Here is a 19,888-nt window from a genome sequence, read left to right as displayed (position 1 = left end):
CGCTCAATAATTCCCAGATGTCTCTAAACCCCACCACAAGAACAGAAATAAACCGGGATCATCTAAAGCAGGTTTAGCTCGTGGATGTTGCATTTCATGGGATGCTTTAGCAGAACCTGAAATATAAAACCTARGAAATAATTCCCAGGACCTGGCCARGGTAAGYATGGTGTGACATTGACTCCTGCCCTGCCCCAGATCTGCAGTTAATTACACCCCTCCGCAGCACAAAGATAAATGACGCAAGAGAATTTAGTGCTGGGCTTGACTCCACCCAGCCTATCCTATGGAGATTAGGATTTTACATAATCTCTGATGTATACTTCAGCACTGCTCTGATCCCTCCCAGAGGGTCCTGCAGCGTGCTCATGTCCTCAGCAAACCTTGCTAATCCCAGCAAACCCCCTCCAGCTCTGGGATTTKGGAGGGAAAGTGACGTTTTAATAATGTTTACATGAAAAAATGTAGCAAAGTGCACACGTAGGCATTATGTCCACAGCTACGAACTGGGAACAGAGGAGAAGCAATCCCCAGTTATCCTTCTGTCCCTGATCTGCATCTCTGTGTTCAATTTAACTCCTGGCACCAAGATGAAAATGCACCTGAACTGACTCATCTCGAACCTTCAGGCTGGCACAGYGCACTCCCATCACCTATTCTGGAATTTTTCACGTTTCAGCTTTTTGAAGTTATTCTTGGGAACAAGAGCCAACACGAACTGCTGTACAGAAAGGCTYTATCCCCCAGTCCCTCTCCTGCTCTCCTGCAGAGTCCTCCAGGTGAACATTCCCAGCTCTCCCAGCCTGGCTCTAGCATCTCCTTAGGAAAATCAGGAGCTGCTGCCACAGCCCAAGGAACACAAGGGACACTTGTGTGAGCTGGGCAGTGAGAGGTGACCCAAGTGGCCACTGAGCAGCAGCCCAGGSTCACTGCCTTCCATGGGGTGGCAGAACACAGATCCTCTTGTTCCCAAAAAACAAAGGCTCCTACTCCTCTGAGTGCAGGAAATTCTGTGTCAGCACTGCAGGGCCAGCACATACCTACAGGCCCAGCCTCTGGAAGGCAATGCTTCACATTCCTTATGAACAATGGTATCCCACTGATAGTGGGGTTTCTGTCCTTCCAGGCAAGTGCATTATGGAAACTAATTCAGTGCAAGCTCTTCTTTTTTTATTCTTTGAACAATAGAAGGTCAGACTTGTGGGCAGACCACACTTCAGCCAGCAACTGCAGCTTTTGCTGCTTTAGATAAAGGCCCTGAATCACCACTTGCAAATCCAGAGGTGAAAAGTTTGGAGCTCTTCACCCCCCGTGCAGGGTCACAGTGAAATGAATTAYGGTTAGTAAAAAAGAACACTTCTGTAGTCTTATCAAAAAGGTTTCTTTCAGAGTTCCTGACTATTTTGAAGACAAGCCACCACCCAGATGTGCACACAACTGGCTGCATTAACCTGCAGGGAGCACCCACCAGGGAAGGCACTCCCAGGAGTTTTATCCCTGCTCTGACCAGTCTCCTTCAAGGAACAAATGGGGCCCAGAAAGAACCAATTTTTCAGCCACATTCTCCTTTGCTTTCGACTCAAAAGCGAACTGATGGCTTTGGGTCAGTGAGCCTCAATGTGGAGCGATGAACATTTAATCATTTTCTTTTGAAAATGTCATTTAGCATCAGAAAGAAAAACAACACATTTCCCAACGAGCTGCGTCATGAGCACARAGTGACCGAGAGGAAAAGGTCTCAGAGTCCATGGAGCCCAACTGTCCCCCGGCACTGCCCAGGCCAACACTGACCATGTCCCCAGGTGCCACATCCACAGGGCTGTTACATCCCTCCAGGGATGGGCACTCTACCCCTGCCCTGGGGGCAGCTGTGCCAGGGCTGGACAGCCCTTTCCAGGAGGAACAGTCCCAATATCCAACCTGAACCTCCCCTGGCACAGCTGGAAGCTGTTTCCTCTTCTCCTGTCCCTGTTCCCTGGGAACAGAACCTGACATAGAGTCGGCTGCACTCCATGRAATAGCTGCCATAAAATATATGGTATTTAGGGGGTTTTGTGGCACTGACAGYGCTGCTATTTCAGGCCTACATTGGAACTAGGACACTGGAGTGATCTACTTTCTGGGGAAAAATAATAATGAGGTTATACAGCCTTATCAGCAGGACATTTCCTTGTCCATATTTAGCTAAACAGGGAATGTAGGAACGATGTACAAAAATAAACCAGTGTAACTAAGAAAAACCATTTCTAAGGCAGCTCTGGTGTCTCTGACACACAGGAACACCTGGMACAGACTGCTTCTGCCCAAAGCTGCAGGGATCCCTCCACAGCCCAGGTGGGCTCAAGGACAGCTTGTGGAATTCCTTCCTTTTCATCTCCAGGGTTAGAGCAGCCRAACGACACCAATCCCCACATTCCCAGGGCTTGTCAAGCTATCAGAGGAAAAAGGAAAAGGAGGATATTGCCGGGATTGTGCCCAAGGGTAGGAAACAAATCCCAGAGCACATTCGTGTGTTGAGCAGMTTAGAGAGACAGATGCTTCCCAGCCCATTTCCATTCAGATGGAACAGAGCTGGCYGGGAGCATTAAAGAATCCTCAGAGAGATGCACCTTAATCCTCTGTTACCACAGCTCTAGAAATCAGACATTACCAGAGCACAGGGAACATGAATTCTGACATTAACCTCAGCATGAAAGGACAAAACTGAGGAGTGACTGAGATTTCCAAAGGCAGAGGTTTAAAAATGCACTGAAATTCCTTCCTGGAACGGGTGGTCAGGCACTCGAACTGCCCAAGGAGGTTTGGAGTGCCCACCCCTGGAGGTGTCAAAGGAACACCGGAATATGGCACTCCCAGCTCTGGGCTGGGGACAAGCGAGATCAGGCACAGCTTGGACTCGATGGGCYGGGAGAGCTTTTCCAGCCTCAGGGATTCGGGGATTCTAAACGGTTCTTCAGCTGTGGAACAGCTGCCCAGGTCCTGGTGGCTGTTCATCAGCAGAGGGAGTGGGTGAACACCAACCTGACTGCAGCTCTGTATCCCGGGAGGAGCCTCCAGGAACGGCCCAGCCCTCCCTGACAGCACCAACGGGAGGAGTTTGCTCCGAGGAAAGGTGTGGAAGGAGCACCAAACAGCCCTACCAGCGCCACAGGGACAGCTGCGCTACCGACAAGGWAAAGGGTTTTCCTGTAGCTACACATTCTAGGAAATCTTCAAATTATCCCAGAGCAAATCAATTATGTCCCTTTAATTCACACATTATTTTTACACAGGAGGATTGTTTAGATCTCTCCCTGTTCCAGGCGCAGCTGATSTGTTACACTCAGGGTTTGCCCCATCTGTTCTCCTCCCTGCTCAGAATTCTCTGTGTGCTCAGTGAGTAACCTGTTTGTTGGGATAAATAAATCCCATCTCTTGTCAGCTACTCTGGAAGATCCAGCAGGGTTATTCTAATCCCACACCCACATCACAGCCCCCAATCCCCCTGGTGTCTTGTTTTAAAGAGTTCCAACTATTGACTGGTTTTTAGTCGTGGCTGCCCCATCCCTGGAAGGGTCCCAGAGTGGTTTGGGCTGGAAAGGACCTTAAAGCCCATCCAGTGCCACCCCTGCATGGCAGGGACACCTCCTACTGTCCCAGGGTGCTCCAAGCCTGTCCAACCCAGCCTTGGACACTTTTCAGCCTGTCAAGAACTCTTCAGCAACTTCCTTGCTCAGGTTGTGCTTTCCGTGGCCACTGGAACTATTCCCCAGAGCCATCATCCCCTCAGCCACCCTCTGGGGAAGAGAGGCGAATCACACAYCACCTGCAGGAGCCACAGCCTCCTGCCTCCCATCCAGGGAAGCGTGGAATTTAATTCCTGAACTTTCTGCTTCCATTTTACAGCTTTTCTGACTGCTCTGTTGTGCTCCTGTCTCCTGGCACGTACAGGCTTGGAATTTCAAGTTATGATCAGTCTGACCCAGATTTTGCATTTCTTTTCTGAAGACAGAGAAAGAGAAGAGCAGGCATAGCCAGGACAGGAGATGCTGCCCAAAAAAACCCAAACCTGAAAGCCTGTAAACAGTTTAAACAGAAGCATGCTCGGTGTGAGACACTGCCTTAGTTCACTGGGATTTCTGGTGGAGGGAAGGATGGTTTTTCCCGGAGGAGCACACCCAGGTAGCAGCCCCAGCCCTGCAGTGATGGTGACACAGCACTGTAGTCTGCTCCAGAGCCCTGCCAGGCAGCTCCAGCCTGCTCCAAACGGGCTGGACTCTGCCCCTGGGCCAGCACCCTTCCTGCCAGAGAGGGAACCAGAACCTGCTCCCATGCAGGAGCAAYAGTGAAGTAGCACTTCCTCACTTCTGCAGGTCTAAAGGAGACTCTGATGCCCAGATTTATGAGAAGCATGTCCATTATTCCATCAGAGCCACTTGCTCCTTTAAAATTAGCTCCTAACTCCATGCAGAACAAAATGCCTGGCTGGAAAAAACAGGGACAGTTCGGTCATGATTCCCATTTCTCCTGGGTAAGTCAGGTTGCTTTTCTTAGCTGAGGCTGTTGGGAGCACAGCCATGGCTGCTGAGGCGTGAGGAAACAGGAGAGMAGAGATCTGCTAAGTCATCCTCCTTCCCAGAGTCCTGGAATCCATGGGAAGGATTTCTGCATCCACCCTTCCAAAGGAGAGGACACAGCAACCAATGGAGTCGCCGACGTTCCTCACATTCCATGGCTGGGCACAAAAATCTATGACCCAACTGAATATTTTACAGTTTTCTTTGGCACAGTCTGAACCAATAGGATTCATTTATTTCTTGTTTTAAAACTAAAAACAGCAAGAGCTCTGCTKTGTGGCTGTTTCAGGACTCACAGGAAAATCCCACAAATCACCAGAAGCTTCTCAGAGGTAAAGAGATGGAGGTTGAGGGACYTGTAATAAAATCTCTCCAACACTTAAAACCACGCTCAGCTCAACTGCTGGAAAAAACAGCCTCAGAATGGGTGTTCTGGACTCCAGAATTATATTCAGGAATCAGTTCCCCAAAGATCCCCTGATGTGCAGGTGCCACCCCCTGCAGAGGGAAGGTRTCCAGTTCTTTGGGATGCTCCATCCCTGCTGGACCAGCCCAAGTACCCGATGGCATCATCAGGATTAATTAGAAGATTCCAGATATTTCCAATGCAAAAATCGAACACCCAATTTCAACTTGGAGGTGTTGTGGAAACCAGAGTAAATCAGCAGCTTCCTCAGAGCACCTGGGTAAGCAGACAGGGAGACAGCACATCAGATATTCCTCATTTCCAGTGCACGCTGGGACTTCCAGCAAACCAGGATTTCAGGCAGAGTCACAGAGCCATGTTCTCTTTCAGACAATCCATAAATACACCAAGAGATTTTCCAGCTATTATTTATAGAGCTTAAGTGATTGCTGCCCTCCTGTGTGAGTGACAAAGACAGGGCAGAACCAGAGGAGGCAGATTTGGAGACAACAAGAGCAGGTTTGGGTGCAGAAGGGCAGATTTGGGGCATTTGATGATTTTAAGCCCGGACTTCTACAACAGACAAAGCACTCAGAGAGTTGTTTCCTTTCTCAGTACAAACTCCCCAAGCCTTCTGGCTCACTTTAAGCACTCCAAATAAATTCAGTCAGCCCCAGAAGCTCCAAGCTGCTACAGGAAACAAGCCAGCAATGCACCAGTAAAGGGAAAACAGATCCTGCTATTGCCTCCACGGAGGAACACAAGGACACAGGTATTTCCACTCAGGAATCCTAGCTTCTCCTTTCCAGTGCCTGAAGGKGCTCCAYAGGAGAGCAAGAGAGGGATTTGGGACAAGGGATGGAGGGACAGGACACAGAGAATGGCTTCCCACTGCCAGAGGGCAGGGATGGATGGGATATTGGGAAGSAATTCCCGGCTGAGAGGRTGGGGAGGCCCTGACACAGGGTGCCCAGAGAAGYTGTGGCTGCTCCTGGATCCCTGGCARTGCCCAAGGCCAGGCTGGACATTAGGACTTGGAGCAGCCTGGGACAGTGGGAGGTGTCCCTGCCCATGGCAGAGGTGGCACTGGATGATCCTTAAGGTCCCTCCAGCCCAARCCATTCTGGGAYTCCAGTATTCCAACCATGACATAGCCCCGAAGGCTTCATCCAGATCTCTGTCACTCCCACAATCCCATTATGGCCACACACCAGATAATAAACAGGAGTTTTAAGGTCTCACTTCAGATGGGTTTAATGAGGTTTCAACACAATTCCAAAGCTGAGGCAGAACTTCAGCCCCGATTGATTCCTCCTCACCCTGTCTGCTCCAGTCACTTCCCCTTCCATGACTGGTATTCCCCTCCTTCCACTCCTCARGGCAGAAACCTTGTCTCCCTCAAGGCTCCTCAGACCTTCAACAAACCAAGAGCAACTGCTGGAGCACAACTGGAACGGCCACAGCGAGGCCATGGAAATGTGACAAGGAAAGTCACTGCAACTCACCTCTGCCTGAGCTGGGCCAGTTCTTTTCCCAGGCCATACTTCAACTTTCCCAAGTTACAACTTTACAGTTTCAAAGTCAATGGCTTAAAGGGCAGTTTGTTCAATTCACGATGTCTTGTAAGAGCCTCCATAATTCAGGGGTTTATTCAGGACTTCCAAGGACRTCCATGAATTTGTAGGGTTTCATTACTTAGGGGATGAGCCATTTCTCTCCTGTTTCAAGCATTAATTTTGCTGTTATTGGCACCGCAGATAAACCCAACTTGCTGTACCCGAGTCCTTAATGATGATTTCTGCTCCAGAAGCAGAGACATTTTCATCAAGTGTGCTTCCCTCAGGAAAGCACTGATAAAGCCAGCGAGCCATCCCTTCCCCAYCATCAATTATTCAGGTGCCATGTGAATTAGCAGAGCCAGGCAGCAGACGCTCTCCTAGCATTCCTGCCTCCTTGGGAATGTTAAAAAGATTCTCTCCATTTCTGGAGATTTGAGGCAACTTCTATTTTCTTCCTGCCTTGCAGCCACTCGTGGCTTGGAGAGCTCACACTTCATGGAATGATGAAGTCTCCAAGGATAACCAGGCAGAAATCCCCCACCAGCCAAAGGCAAGTTGTAAAACAAGCTCCTCTCTCCACGTGTTCCTACTCACTGTCAACTCAAAAGCCATAGCTGAAGGTGGCCTGAAGGCTGCAAGGCCAGCATTTTGCAGCTTTACTAAAGCAGTTCCCACCTGTTCTTTTTACATGTGGATATTCACTAATATTAGAATTATCAGTGTTTGAGTCAACAAAAAAAAAAAAGGAACATTTTTCTTTTAGTATGAAGGGACTTCAAAGGAAACTGCAGGACCAGAAAGGCATTGTCGTGGTTTGAACTGTGTAATTGGCCCAGGCCTGATGGTCAGCCTGTCCATCAACCTCAGAACCAATGATGGGTTGGCTCTGAAACACAGGAGCGGGGAGGGGCAGAGCTCCCTTTGCTGGAGAAGAAGAAGAAGGAGACACTCCTAGGACTTCTCACAGCAGCCATCTTTGTGGTTTCTTGRTCCCCATCCCCCACCACCAAAAATTGGACCAAGCAAAACCATGACATTYCACCCCTACACCTCTGTGATGACATTTCTCTAAAAAAACCCCAATAATTTAAATCTACTTTTAATTCTTACTCTTAACACAGAAATTATACCAACACCAACTAAAAAAATACAACTAAAGAAAGAGGTATCCACCCCTACAACTTATCATTCTACCTTAAAAGAATACAGCAACAGAGTGGAGCATAAACTTGTCTGACCAACTAGATATATCTTTCTCCCAATTAGCCATAAATCTTTCCTGTTAACTCCCATCTAAAAATCACTCATTCTTTGATGTTCTGCCCGCATTCTCCACCAAATGGAGCTCTGCCCCCCCCCCTCCTGTGTTTCAGAGCCAACCCATCATTGGTTCTGAGGTTGATGGACAGGCTGACCATCAGGCCTGGGCCAATTACACAGTTAAACCCACGACAGGCATCTAGGTGAGGCAACACCAACCATGGTGACTCAAAGGCTACTTGAGTTCAACTGGTTTAGTTGATATGGGGTCAGTCAAAGGCTGGACTTGGTGATCTCAGGGGTCTTTTTCAACCTTAAAGATTCTGTGACACCGCGGAGACTCTGGTGACCCTGGCACCASCCAAAACCTGCCAGCAGCCAAAGGCTCTGCCATTTGCTGCTGTCCATCTCGGTGTTAATGCACCCCACAAAGTATTCACTTCCAACACCTGGAGCACAGCCCTCTCACAGCTGGAGGGAATCACCTGCACCTGTAGGAACTCTCCTGCACATTCCATCCCATTCCACTTCCCTCTCCCACAGCAAAGCTGTCTGGAGAGCACTGATGCCATTATTCCCAGGTGTTAYGGAAGGTTCCAGGTCACTGCACAAATGGATCATTGTGATCAGGGCTGTTCTGAGCAGAGGAAAGGGAACAGAGAAATAAATACTGGTACTTCAGGACTTCGAGGAATTCCAGCGGCGGGTAACATGAATATTACATGTCCCTTATTAACATTATTTTCAACTCAGTATAAGCAGTTTAAAAATAAAGTCTGCATTCTGCACTTATGCAAAAGGAAAATAATTAGTTGTAGCCAGATCTCTGTCAAAGATCAAGGCAGAAGGAATATCCAAATGCAAGAGAACCAGGGAGAGCTCCTGTTTGAGTGTGCCTAAACACACACACACACATACACACACACACACACACACATGTGCAGCTGCCTGGCACCGTGGAATGGTGTCACGGGATCATTTGGCTTGGAGGGATCTTAAACATCATCCAGTGCCATCCCTGTCCCATGGMAGGGACACCTTCCACTGTCCCAGTGTGTTCCAAGCCCCAGTGTCCAGCCTGGCCTCTGACACTGCCAGGGACCCAGGGGCAGAAACAGCTGCTCTGGGCACCCTGTGCCAGGGCCTCCCCACCCWCCCAGCAGCTTCCAGCCAGGCCTCTGGAACTYGGCATTCCCACAGCACAGATCCCCGTTTGATCTCAGCTCAGCCCCGTGTCCAGCTGCACTGAGCACTCTGCAAACTCTCATTGCAGACCTCACCTGCAGGGTTTCCACCAGCTCCCTTCTGGCCTCATTCCAGGCTCCCCTATGTTCAGGAGGAGGGATAGCAGAGGGAGGAAATGCCAGGTACGGGCTCCAGAAGGAGCTTTGGGCACTCCAGGCACAAAGCACGAGCCTGTTTGATCAGGGCGCTCCACAGCAGCTCCTGCTGCTCTCAGGCTCTGGAGAGCCACGCTGTGCCCACAGAACCCAGAGACAGAAACCTCCACACAGCCAAGACAGAAACGCTACCGCATTCCTGGRAATCATGCTGCAATTGCTCTGCACTTGTCCAAAAGCCTGAGGGCTGTTTTGCAATTTCCCTGTGGAGAGCAGCGCCAGTGCCAGCGAGGCAGCACAGCTCCCTGTGACAGCCCTGAGCCACCTCCCAAAACCTTCATGTGAGCCCAGACCGATCACCAGGGCTGCCCAAAGCCACCACACTGAAGGCAAAATGGTTCAGCCTTCCCTCCTGTCCAAACCCCTGCAAGGACAACAAATGGGAGGGAGGAAGTGCACCTGAACCAGCCCAGAGCATTTGGAGGAGCACTCCTGGAACCAAAGCAGAGCAAGGAGGGATGGTGGGAAGGGGGAGGATCACGTAGGGAGAGACCAGACGCCAGCACAGCCACAAGTGGACAAAAACCAGAGCTGGGAGGCTTTAGGAACGTCAAGCTGGGGAGAGGAAGAGTGATACAACGGCGAAGAATCATCCCAGCAGCCCCACTTCCAGCCCTGACTCAGCTTCAGCTGCACCCATCCCCAAAAAAGCTTTGTGGCATGTACCGTGCCTGTAAAGTATTTTACTATGGGTAATTATGCCTGATGAGATAAGGGCACACCAACCTCGTGCACGATTCCCTCCCTTTGGGCAATTGCAGTGCCATGAAGCACTCAGCAGGATGGGGTAAGACTGTCCAAATTGGATTGCTCCATGCAGAGCTGGACCCTTTCCAAGCTGATAAAAAGTCACATTAATAAACTTGCCTTAAGTTACAGAGAGAGATGCTCTGCCAGAGCAGCTTCACTGGGACGACAAGAATAACTTTCCTCTAAGCCCCAGCAAGGATTAGGGACTCTAGAAGGTGGGGATTAATGCTCTTGGCTGGCCTTCAAAACAGCCACATGGAAGATGAGTTCATAGATAATAACTGTGAGGGACTTTCAAGTGTAGAGCTCTGCACAGGCCTACAAGCACCGCAGTAAGAGACCTAAAAAGGACTCCCAAAACCATAAATATTTACGCAAGGAAAAAGGAGAGCCTGCCCACCTTCTGCCCAGACCTGGAAGTTTTAGCTCTGAAACGTCCTATTCTCTAGGAGCTTTACAAAAGCAGCTCCCCAGCAGCAGAGTGGGTTTGGTGCGGCTCCCCGGGCCAGCAGCACCAAATAAGGATGGGATGGCTTCATCCATCAKGGGGAAGAGACTCCTCTGTGCTGCTGGCACGGGGCAGGACCGTGGGGGCAGGGCAGGAAGGGCTGTTTGCAAAGCACTTTCTCCGGAGGATGCCGGGCTGAGCCCCAGCCCCAGCAGCTGCTCCCGTCAGCTGCTTTCCTTTAATAGCAGCCGGCCCGGGGAGGAGCCGGCTCCCACCTCCTCCCCAGAGCAAACCCGCAGCGCAAGGGCTGCCTGGTCTGCCTGGAGAGATCCCTCTCCTGGAGGCAAGGCAAGGATGGCAAAGCARGGAAGCACCCAGCAATTCTCATCTTAACCTCCTCGTTCTTTCTGCAACATCATCTCACTGCCACAGCCTGGACAGAGCTCAGTGCACGAAGAGGGAGAAGTTTCACTGCCAAAGTTCACCTCCACCCTTATGCCAGCTCCTCTAAATCCATCCTATTCCATGTCTGTCTCATATACGTGGCTCCCAGAATAATGGATYTTGTTCTCATGTGAGAGTTTGGGCATTAATTTCCAAGATGGGATGAAAACTGTACAGCACAAACACTGGAATGACGAACCCAGAGATGAGAATGAGTTCAAGTCATGCTGTAAGAAAAAAATTCAGAGGTTTAGTCCAGTCTAATTACAGTTTTAGTACCACTGCGCAGGCCRTCAGTGGCTTCATCGATTTTAAGTTTTGCCAAATGTGTATAATAATATATAAATATGTGTATATACACATCTGAGAGCGCAGGAGGGCAAGCAAGGCCTGAGAGGATGAATTCTGAAATTCAGCTGGGGACCAGGACCAGGTTGAGCTCAGTCTTGGAGGTCTTTTCCCACCTCGACAATTCCGTGACTGTGATGCCCACAGGACAGGCTGGATGCCACCCGCTGCGAGCAAACTGAYTCCACATGCCCCAAACCAGCACCTGCACCAGTGCTACTGAAAAACAAGATAAAATTTGGGCAAGGAGCACGAGCCACCGCAGGTTATGGGGAGCAGCAGCTCCAGCAGACACAGCCACAGAGACAGAAGGCCCTCGTTTGGCAGCCAGCACTCACCATCTCTGCCTCCAGCAGCTCGGTTCCCATCCAGGCTCTACTCCCTTTCCTGCACGGAATAATTCCAGTTGTGGCAGTGACTGTATGAGGGCAGCTACTTCATTCTTCATTAAAATGAACCTTTCTCTTGCCAGCATAATTAGAGCACCAGAACCTGCCCGTCAGGACACAGGACTGGAAGCTTCCATGTGAGAAAGGTAACTGGAGAATTGTTTTCCTCCAGGACAACTCAGTACCAGCTTGATGTTCCAGAGGAGTGGAACAGCAAGCCTGGCAATGCTTTTTCAAGGGGATTTGTTAAGAGAAAACAATACTTGAAATCTTTCAAACACTATTGGAAGGTCAAAAAATTTTAGAAGAATRGATCAAAGCATTTCTATACCAAGAAAGAAGTTTTAGCTATTTGCAAATTCTGCAAGATCTTGGCTACAGCAAGTGAGGAACTTGATGGACTCCTCAGCTCCTCTGAGGATCAAGGTTTTTCCAGCTCCCAGAAATGCCCCAAAGGAACCTGGAAATGGAACAGACATGTTGGGCTGGTGCAGAGGTCAGGGGCTGCTGTTTGGAAACCACAACGAAGTCTTATGGAAGCAGATGTTTAGCAAGGAAAAGCAAATACTCTGCTGGTGCCCAGGCAAGGCTTCTGCTGGAGCAAAACTCTGGGACACGCTGGGGAACTGCTCCRGGGCAATGTGCCCACGTACCACACAGGAGCAGCTCCCCGCCTGCTCCACAAGATTTTCAGGCAAGGAACAAAATTCAGTCCCTCTATTTCCATGGAGGCCACTCAGATGCTCAGAAATTAATGATGAATTCAAGTTCCTAAGCACATTTAGSGGAAAAGCAGGGTACGCCTGGAGGTCTCCAAGCTGTGGAGCCTGTTCCTGATTCTGTTAAGGACACCTCTGGGATATCCCTGTTCCTTATCTTGTTAAGGACAGCTTTGGGATATCCCAACCTGCCTTAACACACTGGAGTGTCATTAGATCACACTTAGCGAGGGCCTTTTTGCACCACCTTGGTAATTCAAGATGTGGATTTTGTTCATCTTGAGACAATTTCACAATAGACATCATGGAAACTAAATATATTTCATTTTAATAGGAATTACTTCTAAGTAGGGATACTTGTGCCTACACAAAAGCGAGAAAGACAAAACTCCAAAAACCTTTTAAAACAAAGTTTAAACCTTCAGCTTTCAAAGTGCTGAGCACACTTGGGCCCCTCTGCAGGCAGAGCTGAAGTCTTTGGCTGTGACAGCTCTGGAAAGGATGTGCTGGAAGCCTGGTAAATAAATACTCCCTGCCTGCGATTGGAGGGACAGAGGCATTCCTGGTGRTAAAGAACAGCTCCCAAGGCCAGGGATAAGGATAACTGAGCTTCAAAACAGGGTGTGAGGCAGGGATAGGCCCAGTGAGTCACCCCAAACCTCCCCAGGGCAGAACTCTGGGTGTTCAGAGGGACCACAGGGCCATTCACAGCTCCAGCAGTGGTGTCAGTGCAGAGGGGACCTTCTCCCTTGGTGAGGGAATTCCTGGGAAGCCGAGGGTGCCAGTGCCAGAGCAGCAGCCACGAGGCAGCACTATCACACTCCTACACAGCTCAGCACCTCCTGCACTACCCAGCACAGGGAAATTAAAAGAAAACTGTTCAATGGCCCATTCATCAGGATCTCATCTGGAGAAACTCTGCCAGGCCAGAGGTTCAGCAGGTGAGATGTGTGCTCACATCTCCCTAGCAAGGTTATTGATCAGATTGATTTGCACACMCTGAAAGCTCAGCAGCAAGGAAAGCTAAAGGTCCACACCAGCTGCTCCTGTGGCCCTGCAGCTTATCCCTTTAGTCAGAGGGATGCCAGCCCAGCCCTTAAGCTGCTCYGTTATTCCTTCCCAGCACGACACGTTAATGCTCCCCAAGCAGGGGGACACTCCTGCTCTCACATGATGTTTATTCTTAGAGAGGATCCCGGGGATTTTTCTTTAGCTGCTTCAGCCCCACAGCTGGCCCAGGGCCAGAAGAGCAGCACTGAACTCCTCAGTAGTGACAAAGGAGCAGCCTTAGCGTTATCAGACACATCAATAGCATATACCGTGGCAGGTTAGACCTGGGTAACAGATGATAAATAAATAACTCTGCCCAGAAAGTTGTTCCTGCCATACAAAGCTCATGACAGAACCTGTAAAAAAAGCAGATGACAGGCACAGAGTGAGGCCAAGGGACTGCTCACACCCGGCCAACAGCTGAGCCCAATTCCTCCTGAGCGAGGCAAAAGAACAAATCTTCCACTGGAGCCTTTCTGCTATCCTGACCTGGTTTTAATGACAAAATTCCTGCTGACTGAGAGATCAACCAACATTAGCTCCTAGTGACCAACTACACTTGAGCAACAACTCTCAAAAATAGATGCAAACTTAAGGCTGGGAGACTCAAGTYGCCCAAGGCTCCAATTCTTTTAGTTTTTCTTCTAGGAAATGCACTCAAATGTTGCAAGCAGAAGAACACAGTCTTAGTTCAAGTAGAACGGTGCCTGTGTGCCTTATCTGGCTCAAAAATGGGATGTGCTGTCAGGCAGGAGCTTGGGAAAATGCCAAGGGGAGCCACAGCACGAAGCCTTGCGTTAATTCATGGTCTCAAGGAGGGAATTGTGTCTCTTTGCTCTCTTTGAGACCTGATGGGGTGKCAGCAGGGGGAGAACAGTCCTTTCTGAAATGAATTAATGCAGAAGAACGGTTTCCCCCTTCCCAAGAGCACGCAGGAAGGCAGGGGGAGGAAGGGAGGAGCGGCTGCAGCTCAACCACCATTGTATTTACATTTCCGTACTCTCGATAACAAACACATTCAAGGGTGCCTGGAGAACCAGGCTTGGGTTAGAAAACAAAAACTGAGATTTCATGAAAAAAAAGAGCAATAAAAACCATTGCAGGTGTCCCTGCAGTGTTATCAGGCACAGCCTGGTGGTTTCTTTAGAGAATGATTCACTTTCTTATCGCAGATACGGCTGCAAGCATCCAGGGTCACACTGTGGTGCCCTTGGGCACAGCAATTCCCTTCAAAAAAGGGAAAAAGAGGGGATTAAACAAAGAAATAAATATTCAGTGTAAAAATGAAAAAAAAAAAAATCACCCTGTTTTGGTTTTAATGAAGGGTTCTTCCCACATCACTTTCAGAGATTAAAACTGTAAGTGGTAAAATGACTCAGAATCTTTGAATCCCTCAATGGTTTGTGCTGGAAGGGATCTTAAATCTCATCCCATCCAGTGCCACCCCTGCCATCGGCAGGGACACCTTCCACTACCCCAGGATGCTCCAAGCCCTGTCCAKCCTGGCCTCGGACACCTCCAGGGATCCAGAGGCAGCCACAGCTTCTCTGGGCACCCTATGCCAGGGCCTCCCCACCCAATAAAACTGCCYCTGCTGACATGGGTTTGTGGGTGTTTCCTGCCAATTAAAGCCATCACACAACAAAATACAAATTTATCCAGCAGGTAACATTTTCAGAAGTGTTTTCTGCCCACCTGTACAGGTGGAACCAACACAAGAACCAAATGAAGATCTGGGTGCCACAGTCATGCTCAGTGCCTGCATTTTAAGAGGGATGACCAAACGTGCCCTGTACTTGGCTGGAGGAGCTCATAATGGAAYAGGCAGGAAGAACTCAGCTGTTCTGAGGGACAGTCCAAGGTAACAGCTTATGGTTTGTGAGGAGCCCAAGATATTCCTCAACCAGCTCATCCTAGCAGAGCCAGCCAGTGCCCAGTCCCACCAGCATTTCCTCCTTCCTGCCAGCTCTCCCAGCTGAGGATGGTGGGGAGGAAGCTGCCTGCATTCATCCAARCAGTCAATGAGTGTGGATTAAATATTCCCGGATAAATTACTCCAGGAAGCACGGCTCAATGTAGTCTGTGGGAAACACCTGGTTGGTTTCTATGTCCTGAAACCATGAACAACAAATGTGGAGAAGTACATGGATGCCTGGAACTCCAGGAGGCAGCTTCCACCGGATCTCCCAGTTTTGCACAATGGGGAAAAGGAAGGAGGAAAATCCTAAGAGCAAAGTCACCCCCTTGAACAAGCAAGGAGGTACAACACAACCTGTCAGAGTTCAAGGGTGCCTGGAAAACTCTCAGTTGTGTGATTTTGTTTTAGGAGGTCCCTGCAAAGAGCAGGGAATTGGACTTGATGATCCCTAAGAGTCCCTTCCAGCTGGAGATATTCCATGAAGTCTGAGATCCAGTCCAGACATCCCAGGAGCCTGGCAGACCTTCAGACCACACTGCTGAAAGCCAAGACAGGTAGTAAAGAGAAAAACTAAGACCCACTCAAGACTGGCAGGCACCAGAAGGAAAACACAGAGCTCTTCCATCCTTACATCACTGTCCCTGTCTGGCCTCTCCCTGCAGAGAAGGTGACACCCACCTCCCGTGACCTCTGCAGGTCCACTGAGGCCACGGGGACCAGCACGTGGGGCACTCTGGGACGGCCCCTCCTTCCATCCCACCCAGGGGGGATAAGCCATCTTCCTTGGCTTCTGTCCAAGTGGCTTTGAGACAATGACTTAAGATGGTCTGGCCGGTGGCCACAGCCCCGGGACGGACAGCAGGAGCTGGGAATGCTCAGGGAGCCAAGCCCAGCCACTGCAGGARTGGGAGAATCTTCCCGTCCCACCCTGAATGAGAACACAGGAGCCCCTTCCAGAACCACCCTGAATGGGGACACAGGAGCCTCTTCCAGTCCCACCCTGAACAGGAGCATCAGCCCCACCGAAAATAAAGGACTCTGTACCTACAATGTTATCKCTGCATCTGACATTTAAGGACACTGAAAAAATGCACCTGAGGACCAATTTTATTCCCTGACTCAGTTTTCGGAGACATGTGAGGCTCCTGTCACCTCCAGGCTGTCCCAGCAGATCACAGTGGATAAAGCTGACGATGTTTAACAAGGTGTTGTGAGCGGTGTCCGTGTGACTCCTCTGCCTTCCCCACAGTCAAGGGTCACTGCGTGTACCAGCACTGCCAGGAACAGCTCAGTCCCTTTTCTAAGGAAAAGGCAGATGGAAGTATCAAACAGCAAGGAAAACAGCAGATATTCCTCTCAGGACTCATAGACATAAGCAGCATTTGTAACAATTCCAAACTGCTCTGCAGAACTTGCCTGAGTCTCGGTCCATACAGAAATCAGGAATAAATTGCAATTCTTTCCCAAAACCACATTATGTGAGCACCTGCACTTTGAACATGCCAACTGCAGAACTGATGGCAGATTCCAGTGGAGCTGGAACTTTACARCCTTCCCAAAGGACAGCTAGGATAAAAAACTTGGATGATCTGCTGCTTTCAATTCCCAACAAATCAAATCAGACTTGTTTTCCTTAGCCTAGTTTACCATTTTAATCTTTTGTAGTCTTCTTACTCTGATAAAAAGAAGATTTGAATGACCAAGTTAAACAAGATGTGAGCCCTTTGCAGCTGAAAAGGCAAGGAATTAAGGTCCAAGTGGCCAGAAAGCCACACCAACCCTGTTATCCCAAACAAATCCCCAGGAATATTTGAAATTCTAATAAATACCTGAAAGTTTGGAGCCCCTCTGCTCTAGAATCAGGCTGGGAGAGCTGRGGGTGCTCACCTGGAGAAGGGAAGGATCYAGGGAGRGCTCAGAGCCCCTTGCAGGGCCTAAAGGGGCTCCAGGAGAGCTGGAGAGGGACTGGGGACAAAGGATGGAGGGACAGGACACAGGGAATGGCCTCCCAGTGCCACAGGGAAGGGATGGATGTGATGTTGGGAAGGAATTGTTCCCTGGGAGGGTGGGGAGGCCCTGGCACAGGGTGCTCAGAGAAGCTATGGCTGCCCCCAGATCCCTGGAAGGTCCAGGGCCAGGTTGGACATTGGAGCTTGGAGCACCCTGGGACAGTGGGAGGTGTCCCTGCCCATGGCAGGGTGTGGCACTGGATGATCCTAAAGTCCCTTCTAACCCAAACTTTTCTATGATTCTAGCTGGAAGGATGTAAAAAGAGCAGCAATTAGAAGGTTTCACGTAACAGAATGGAAAGGTGAGTGMATTCCAGACGTGCTGGCTCCACAGAGGTTCCCCGTGGCAGAGCTCTCATTCCAGATCTCTGGATGTCGCTGCGATTCCCAGCACAGCTGTTCTGGTGTGCACACAGCTGCACCCAACTTCTGCTTCTGATTTAAAGATTTAGAGTTGGGTCATTAGAAAATCAGTTCGTACCTCACAAGCAGGTGTCCCCTGAGCAGGTGCTTAAGTCCTCAGGAAATGCTTATCTGCAAGACACAAAGCAGAGGGAAGAGTGTGATTACAGAGTCCTGGGATGGCAGCGACACGAATGCTGTTACACTCAGAATTCACCAAAACTTGGGAGATTTTGCTGCACTCCCCTCCAGCGATCCAGGCAGCTTTCCTCAGCATTTCCTCCTCAACAGGAATATGATCTCACTATTGCTGGGATCAGGATTGAGGTAGGGGATCCTGCCCCTCTGTTCAGCCCTGGTCAGGCACAGCTGGAATGTCATGTCCAGTTCTGGGCTCCTCAGTACCAGAAGGACRGGGAGCTACTRGGGAGGGTCCAGCAGAGGCCACAGAGATGTTCAGGGCTCTGGAGCATCTCTGATGAGCAGAGACTGCAGGAGCTGGGCCTGGTCMGTCTGGTRCAGGRAAGGCTCGRGGGAATCCATCAATCCYGACAAATCTCTCCAAGGGGTGCCAGGGGATGGTGCCAGGCTCTGCTCAGTGGTGCCAGTGACAGGACAAGGAGCAATGGCCACAAACCAAAGCACACCAAGTTCCACCCAGMAGGAGGAGGAGCCTCTTTCCATGGAGGGRGCAGAGCCCTGGAACAGCTGCCCAGGGAGGATCTGGAGTGTCCCTCTCTGGAGACATCCCAAGCCCCCCTGGACAYGTTCCTGTGTCACTGCTCCAGTTGACCCTGCCTGGGCATGGCTTGGACTGGGTGATCTCCAGAGGTCTCCTCACATTCCGGCTATTCTGTGATTGCTATTTCCCATCAACACTTGCTCAAGTTGTTTAGGATATTTCATRAAAACTGTGAGCAACTTTTCCCTCGTTACACACCTTACCAGGTTTCCCCAAACACAGMATTAAAGCTGAATTAATCCAGGCTGATCAGGACATCCCTGCCCTAAGCAGCATTTCAGGTGCTCAATGAAAGGCTTAAGAGCTCACACAGCCCCTGTCAGTCCCTGTCACACCTGCCCACCTGGGACAGCCACATCCCAGTAACGAGCCCACCTTTAMCTGCTCCAGCTGTTTTCCATACTTTGGCCATGATTCCAGTGAAACTGTTCCCACCAGCTTTGCCAGGGAACCATCTCCTCACCTGGATGTCATGTTCCAAATTTTTCTACCCAATATTTTACACTTTGTTGATAATGCTTCGTAATTGTGAAGCAAACATAGCTATTAAAAACAACAGTCTATCGAAATATTTACTCTTTATACCTCCCTTGCAGAAGAGAACACAAACTGAGCCATGGACTTTAAGTATTATGATCCACATGGAAAAAGAAATGTCCAACTTGTTCTCAACCACTGCAAGGCATTAAACCAATCTCACGGGAAAACATCATCTCAGTAGTTGCTCAGAGTCAGACGCAAGCACTAATCCATGTTCCTCACCCCACAGATGGACATTTCATGTTCCAGGGAAGTAAAATGCCAGAACTTTTAGCTAAATGAGGAAACAGCCCAGAGAAAAGTGTCATTTTATCTTTAGTGAAGTAGTAAAGCATCAGGAGTGAGAAAAACCTTGCAGAAGAGCCCTGCTCCCTTCAGAAGGGCTGAGAAGGGGAGCGATCACGTTAATTAAGGAATGGAGGAGGATCTTGCGTAGGGTTCAGCTACACAAGGTGCTCAGTGTCAGCTCTTGCCTGCGTAGTGACAGTGACGTTCCCCTTCCCAGCAGAGAGACATGCTGCTAGCACTCACCCCAGACCCACTCCTTCCTTCTCCCACCCCAAACCCACTCCTTCCTTCTCCATAGCATTAYTTACAGTGGAGCCATCCTGTGATAAATTGAGACATCAGGGTCCCTCTCTCTAGCTCCTTCCCACTGCGGAACACCCACATCACTTCCAAAGGCATCACAGCAGCCCCAGGCACAGCCCCACTGCCTGCTCCCTTAAAGTGTATACCACAGCCCTTGCTGTGATCCGCTCTCACACATGAGATTCCAATCTCTTTGCACAGAAACCACTAAAACTTTACCTTATTCGTTAAGAAAAAACAACCCTCAGCTCTCTCTTTTTGGGCAGAATTGAAGAAAATGAAAAGCAGAAGTTCTTTTTTAAGTGCTGCTCAAGTTCAGCTGGGGCAGTGCTGGGTCAACCTGGTAAATGTGAGAGA

At 49.6% G+C, this 19,888-nt stretch overlaps 1 protein-coding gene across 1 annotated transcript in view; it reads right to left on the bottom strand.

The window, feature by feature from the left end:
* MAP4 (microtubule associated protein 4) overlaps positions 1-17,795 on the bottom strand; it is a 113,831-nt gene extending 96,036 nt beyond the window's left edge. Inside the window, exon 1 of the mRNA XM_057367857.1 lies at positions 17,738-17,795. The gene's annotated coding sequence lies outside the window, so the exon portion shown is untranslated. The remainder of the gene's footprint in view (positions 1-17,737) is intronic.
* Between the last annotated feature and the right edge of the window lie 2,093 nt (positions 17,796-19,888).

Source organism: Malurus melanocephalus, unplaced genomic scaffold (genome assembly GCF_030028575.1).
Source record: "Malurus melanocephalus ecotype Western Australia unplaced genomic scaffold, MMel_1.1 scaffold_86, whole genome shotgun sequence".
NCBI lineage: Eukaryota > Metazoa > Chordata > Aves > Passeriformes > Maluridae > Malurus > Malurus melanocephalus.
Note: the sequence above shows the minus strand (reverse complement) of the source record. Positions and strands in the feature narration are given on the sequence as shown.